This window comes from Dama dama, chromosome 20 (assembly GCF_033118175.1).
Source record: "Dama dama isolate Ldn47 chromosome 20, ASM3311817v1, whole genome shotgun sequence".
Classification (NCBI taxonomy): Eukaryota; Metazoa; Chordata; class Mammalia; order Artiodactyla; family Cervidae; genus Dama; species Dama dama.
Window position 1 is genome coordinate 2,375,084 of NC_083700.1, and position 7,205 is coordinate 2,382,288.

Here is a 7,205-nt window from a genome sequence, read left to right on the forward strand (position 1 = left end):
GAGCAAGCGTCTTTTAATTTCATGGCTGCAGTCACAGCCCACAATGATTTTGGAGCCCAGAAAATAAAAGCTGTCAGTTTCTATTGTTTCCCCAGCCATTTGCCATGAAGTGATGGGACCAGATGCCATGATCTTCGTTTTTTGAATGTTGAGATTTTAAATTTAATCAGCTTTTTCTCTCTTCTTTCACCTTCTTCAAGAGGCTCTTTAGTTCCTTTGCTTTCTGCCATAAAGGTGGTGTCATCTGCATATCTGAGGTTATTGATATTTCTCCTGGCAATCTTGATTCCAGCTCGTGCTTCATCCAGCCTGGGATTTTGTATGATGTACTCTGCATATAAGTTAAATAAGCAGGGTGACACTATACAGCTTTGACATACTTGTTTCACAATTTGTAACTGGTCTATTGTTCCATGTCCGGATCTAGCTATTGAATTCTTGACCGGCATACAGATTTCTCAGGAGGCAGGTTAACTGGTCTTGTATTCCCATCTCTTTTAAGAATTTTCCACAGTTTGTTGTGAACCACACAGTCGAAGGCTTTATCGTAGTCAATGAAGCAGAAGTAGATGTTTTTCTGGAATTATCTTGCTTTTTCTATAATCTGAAGGATGTTGGCAATTTGATCTCTGATTCCTCTGACTTTTCTAAATCCATCTTGTATATCTGGAGGTTCTGGGTTCATGTACTATTGAAGCCCAGCTTGGAGGATTTTGAGCATTACTTTGCCAGCATGTGAAGTGAGTACAATTTTGCTGTAGTTTGAACAAACTTTGGCATTGCCCTTCTTTGGGATTGAAATGAAAACTGACTTTTTCCAGTCCTGTGGCCACTGCTGAGTTTTCCAAATTTGCTGGGATACTGAGTGCAGTACTTTAACAGCATCATCTTTTAGGATTTGAAATAGCTCAGCTGGAATTCCATCACTTCCACTAGCTTTGTTCATAGTGATGCTAAGGCCCACTTGACTTCACACTACAGGATGTCTGGTTCTAGGTTAATGCTCACACCATTGTGTTTGTGTCATTAAGATCTTTTTTGTATAGTCTTCTGTGTTGTCTTGAAACCTCTTCTTAATCTCTTCTGTTAGGTCCATACCATTTCCGTTCTTTATTGTGCCCATATTTGTATGACATGTTCCCTTTGTATCTCTAATTTTCTTAAAGAAATTTCTAGTCTTTCCCATTCTGTTGTTTCCCTCTATTTCTTTGCATTGTTCACTTTAGGAAGGCTTTCTTACTATTCTTTGCTATTCTTTGGAATTCTGCATTCAGATGGGTATATCTTTGCTTTTCTCCTTTGCCTTTCACTTCTTTTCTCAGCTATTTGTAAGGCCTCCTCAGACAAGCATTTTGCTTCTTGCACTTCTTTCTCTTGGGAGTGGTTTTGACCACTGCTTCCTGTAACTATTACAAACCTCTGTCCACAGTTTTTCAGGCACTCAATCTATCATATCTAACTCCTTGAGTAATCACAATGGTGTGATCACTCACCTAGAGCCAGACATCCTGGAATGTGAAGTCAAGCGGGCCTTAGGAAGCATCACTACAAACAAAGCTAGTGGAGGTGATGGAATTCCAGTTGAACTATTTCAAATCCTAAAAGGTGATGCTGTGAAAGTGCTACACTCAGTATCCCAGCAAATTTGGAAAACTCAGCAGTGGCCACAGGACTGGAAAAGGTCAGTTTTCATTCCAATCCCAAAGAAAGACAATGCCAAAGAATGCTCAAACTACTGCATAATTGCACTCATCTAACACGCTAGTAAAGTAATGCTCAAAATTCTCCAAGCCAGGCTTCAACAGTACATGAACCATGAACTTCCAGATGTTCAAGCTGGTTTTAGAAAAGGCAGAGGAACCAGAGATCAAATTGCCAACATTCACTGGATCATCGAAAAAGCAAGAGAGTTCCACAAAAACATCTGTTTCTGCTATATTGACTATGCCAAAGCCTTTGACTGTATGGATCACAATAAATTGGAAAATTCTGAAAGAGATGGGAATACCAGACCACCTGACTGGCCTCTTAAGAAACCTGTATGCAGGTTAGGAAGCTACAGTTAGAACTGGACATGGAACAACAGACTGGTTCCAAATAGGAAAAGGAGTATGTCAAGGCTGTATATTGTCACCCTGCTTATTTAACTTATATGCAGAGTACATCCTGAGAAACACTGGGCTGGAAAAAGCACAAGCTGAAATCAAGATTGCCAGGAGAAATATCAATAACCTGATATATGCAGATGACACCACCCTTATGGCAGAAAGTGAAGAAGAACTAAAAAGCCTCTTGATGAAAGTGAAAGAGGAGAGTGAAAAAGTTGGCTTAAAGCTCAACATTCAGAAAACTAAGATCATGGTATCTGGTCCCATCATTCGTGGCAAATAGATGGGGAAACAGTGGAAACAGTGTCAGACTTTATTTTTTTGGGCTTCAAAATCACTGCAGATGGTGATTGCAGCCATGAAATTAAAAGACGCTTACCTCTTGGAAGGAAAGTTATGACCAACCTAGATAGCATGTTAAAAAGCACAGACATTACTTTGCCAACAAAGGTCTGTCTAGTCAAGGCTATGGTTTTTCCAGTGGCCATGTATGGACGTGAGAGTTGGATTGTGAAGAAAGCTGAGCACCGAAAAATTGATGCTTTTGAACTGTGGTGTTGGAGAAGACTCTTGAGAGTCCCTTGGACTGCAAAAAGATCCAACCAGTCCATCCTAGAGGAGATCAGTCCTGGGTGTTCATTGGAAGGACTGATGCTGAAGCTGAAACTCCAATACTTTGACCACCTGATGCGAAGAGCAGACTCATTTGAAAAGACACTGATGCTGGGAAAGATCGAGGGCAGGAGGAGAAGGGGATTACAGAGGATGAGATGGTTGGATGGCATCATCGACTCAATGGACAGGGTTTGGGTAAACTCCAGGAGTTGGTGATGGACAGGGAGGCCTGGTGTGCTGCGATTCACGGGGTCACGAAGAGTCGGACACGACTGAGTGACTGAACTGAAGCCCCTGTATCTATTTGTCACTTCCATTGTGTAATGACAGTAATTGGGTTGCTGAAAAAAAAATCTTTGTTGAAGATCAGTGGACAGTATTCATCTGGGTCTGTTTATGTAGTTCTGTTCCACTGATCTAATTGTCTATTATTGCAATAGCACATGCTTTTTATTACTCTAGCTTTATAGTAAACCTTGAAGTAGGATAGAGCGTCTTCCAACTTTGGAGTTGTATTGGGTCTGTATTGTCTATTGAGTTGGCTGGTTCTTTTGCTTCTCAATATGTAGTTTAAAATCAGTTTGTTGATATTCACAAAATAACTTACTGGGAGTATGAGAGGGATTGGCCCTGCACTATACAGTGGTCCTTGTTAGTTATGTGCAAATGTCAATCCCAGTTTACCACCACTTTTCCCCTGGCGACCATAAGTTTGTTTTCTCTATCTTTACTGGAGTTTTAGATTCACAGCACAATCTAGAGGAGACTACAGAGATTTCCCATATACCTTGGATCCCCATACATGTATAACTTTCCCCTCATTAGCAACATCCACTGGTTACAATTAATGAACCTAAAATACACTGACATATAACTAGTCATCCAAAGTCCATAGTTTACCTGAGGCTTCAGTCTTAGTAGTGTATAACCTGAGTTTGGACAAATGTAAAATGACATATATATACCCATCATTATGATACAGAGTATTTTCACTGCCCTGAAAGTTCTCTGTGCTGTAATGGTAATGTGTTTTTAATTTCAAATTCTGCTTCTTCATTACTGGTATATAGGAAAATGATTTTTTGTATATTAATCTTGTCTCCTGCAACCTTGTTATAATCATGAGTTTATAATTAAACTCACAGTTTTTTGGTCAATTCTTTTGAGTTTTCTGCATAGGTTATTATGTCATCTGTGAACAAGAATAATTTTGTTTCTTCTCTTTCTGGTGTCTGTACCTTCCATTTCTTTTTCATATCTTATTGACATCCAAATAAATGGTCTTATTCTGATGACATGAGTATCAAAGCTAGAGATTTTGGAGAGGAGGGAGATAGATCTGAAAGAAGCACTGAAGAACAAGGAGATGCTACCCAAACCTTTAGGCCCAGTGGCAACAGGGGGTGTGAGAGAGGAAAAACAGCATTTGGGAAGACTGCAGGAAAAACTGCTTTCAGGGGCAATCCACATTTCTGTTGTTGCAAGAAGTTGATGAGGGCATCCAGGAGAAAAAAAGGTTGAAAGGCAATTTTGATGAGCCATGAATTTTAGAGGGCATTATAGGTTCAGGAATTGGAGAAAGGTGCTAAAAGGGGTTAGGGATGTATAGACCCTTTGATCTGAGTGTGGGAGTTGACCTAGGAATCTCGTGGTTCTTGTGATAGCTGACGTAAACAGGGCTAGAAAGGGCATGAGAAAACTGGTAGATTCAAAGCAGATATTGATGCTAAGACTCATTATTAGCAGATCAGGATGAGAAAATTTCTGTGACTTTTCACTCATAATGGGTGAGCATACACCTATGGGAGGTGTACTCCTGGACCCAGACACTGACTCGTGCTAGACCTCTGTTGAGGGAAGGGCAATCACTCTAAACATGTCTACCTTATCTTGTTGATGCACAGCAGGAATTTGAAGTTGTGGAAGGCCTGGGGATGGGAGATGGACGTAAAGCATAATGCAGGTGGCATGACTGCTGTCATTTGACTTGCTGGGACCAGGAGCAAGATGGAGAACCTGAGCCTGGCCTTTTACCTCTTAGAGGTCTGAAATAGTACCGTGTTGCTGAACCCCCCTGGACATTGCCAGAAACAGATGGTGATCCTTGTAAGAAATGTTTGTCCAATTTAGTCCTCCAAAATTCCCTCAGATTAAGATCAAGAAGCGGAGAAGGCACTGGCGACCCACTCTAGTACTCTTGCCTGGAAAATCCCATGGACGGAGGAGCCTGGTAGGCTTCAGTCCACAGGGTCACTCAGAGTCGGACACGACTGAGCGACTTCATTTTCACCTTTCACTTTCATGCACTGGGAAAGGAAATGGCAACCCACTCCAGTGTTCTTGCCTGGAGAATCCCAGGGACGGCGGAGCCTGGTGGGCGGCCATCTACAGGGTTGCACAGAGTCGGACACAACTGAGGTGACTTAGCAACAGCAGCAGCGAGATCAAGAAGTAGCTCATTAAGCACATGAAGCCTAGGGAAAGGTAAAACATTTTAACAGTAGAAACAGCAAATAATGGAATTATTCATCCAGGTGCTGCAGATACTGGAACTGTTAACTATGGAATACAGAATATCTATGCATGAAATGTTTTAAGACTCACAGAAAAGTAAGCAATAATTATTTCAATGAGGAGGCATATTTGAAGGACAAAAAAACAAAGAGAAGTTCTAGAAATGAAAAAAATGTAATTGTTGAAGTGAAAAAAAAAAAAACTCACTGGAAGACTAACCACAGCTGAAAAGAAAATTAGCGAGCTGGAAGATAGTACTGAAGAAATGAGTAGAATGTATCATAGAGATACAATAGAATTAAAATGAGAAAAAGATGATAGATTTGGAGGAAAAAGTGAGTCTAATATTTGTCTAGTTGGAATTTCCGTGCAAGAAAGACTAAACAAGAGGTGGCTGAAAATTTTCAAAAATGATGAAAAACATGAATCCTTAGGTTAAATTTCTCAGGCAAGAATACTGGAGTAGGTTGCCATTTCCTTCTCCAGAGGATCTTCCCAAACCAGAGATCAAACCCTGGTCTCCTGCATTGCAGGTGGATTCTTTACTGACTGAGCCACCAAACCTAAGCAAATATTGTTCATGTAAAAAGCTGAGTATTATATTGTTTAATTCAAGGGGGTTATAAAAGGACAGCACTAAAATGCTGGATCTGTAATAACATAAGCAGACAGGGTGTTTGCTGAAATTAGTGTTCTAAAATCATAGAATTGTTCATTAAAAGCTTAATGTATTATTTGATACTGTGCTGTGCTGTTTGTTCTTTGTTGCTCAGTCATGTCCGACTCTTTGAGACCTGCCAGGCTCCTCTGTCCATGGGGATTCTCTAGGCAAGAATACTGGTGTGGGTTACCATGCCCTCCTCCAAGGGTTCTTCCCAATCCAGGGATCGAAAACAGGTCTGCCACATTGCAGGTGGATTCTTTACCGTCTGAGCCACCAGGGAAGCCCTATGTGACACTGCTGCTGCTGCTGCTGCTGCTAAGTCACTTCAGTCGTGTCCGACTCTGTGTGACCCCATAGACGGCAGCCCACCAGGCTCCCCCGTCCCTGGGATTCTCCAGGCAAGAACACTGGAGTGGGTTGCCATTTCCTTCTCCAATGTGTGAAAGTGAAAAGTGAAAGTGAAGTCGCTCAGCCATGTCCGACTGGTAGCGACCCAATGGATTGCAGCCTACCAGGCTCCTCCGTCCATGGGATTTTCGATCCCACTAGATCTTATCAAATAAGTTTGGTAAAATGTCCAGGGTAACCACTGAGAGAACAGAAATAGAGTGAATAATTTATAAATTTATAAAGAGAAAACAATTAGAATACAGAAAAATATAATAACAAAAATAAACTCACCCCCCTGGGGAAGCAGGAGAGAAGAAAAGAAAGAAAATGCATAGAGTTGGGGGAAAGAAAAATAGTAAAAATAAAATGGTAGCATCAAGTGCAATATATCAATAAGTACAATAAATGTAAACTCACTGGTCAAAAGTTTACCAAATTGAATTTTTTTTTAATTCAGTTATAAAAATAAATAAATAAATAAAATCCAGTTATATGCTGTGTACAAGATATGCACTAGAAGCAAATTGGCAGGAAAAATGAAAAAAGTTTAAAAAATACATATGTACCAGGGAAATACCAACCCCTCAAAAATCTGTGGTATTAATATCAAACGAAAGAGTATTTAATAAAAATCATTGTTAGATTTTAAAACTATTTCCTGATTAATTCAGTAATTTTTCCTTTTTCAATAGTTTCCAAAAATGTAAAGTTAAAGGTAATACAGAACAAGGAGAAACTGACAAGTCTACCATCAGGCTGTAAGATTTAAACATGTCTTTGATAAGCATACTAAAAATCAGTAAATAATATAGAATATTTGAAAACTTTAGTTAAGCTTAAATAGACAATTTAACTACATTCATTTCAAATACACATGGAATTTTTTTCAATAGTAATGGACCAAACTGTAAGAA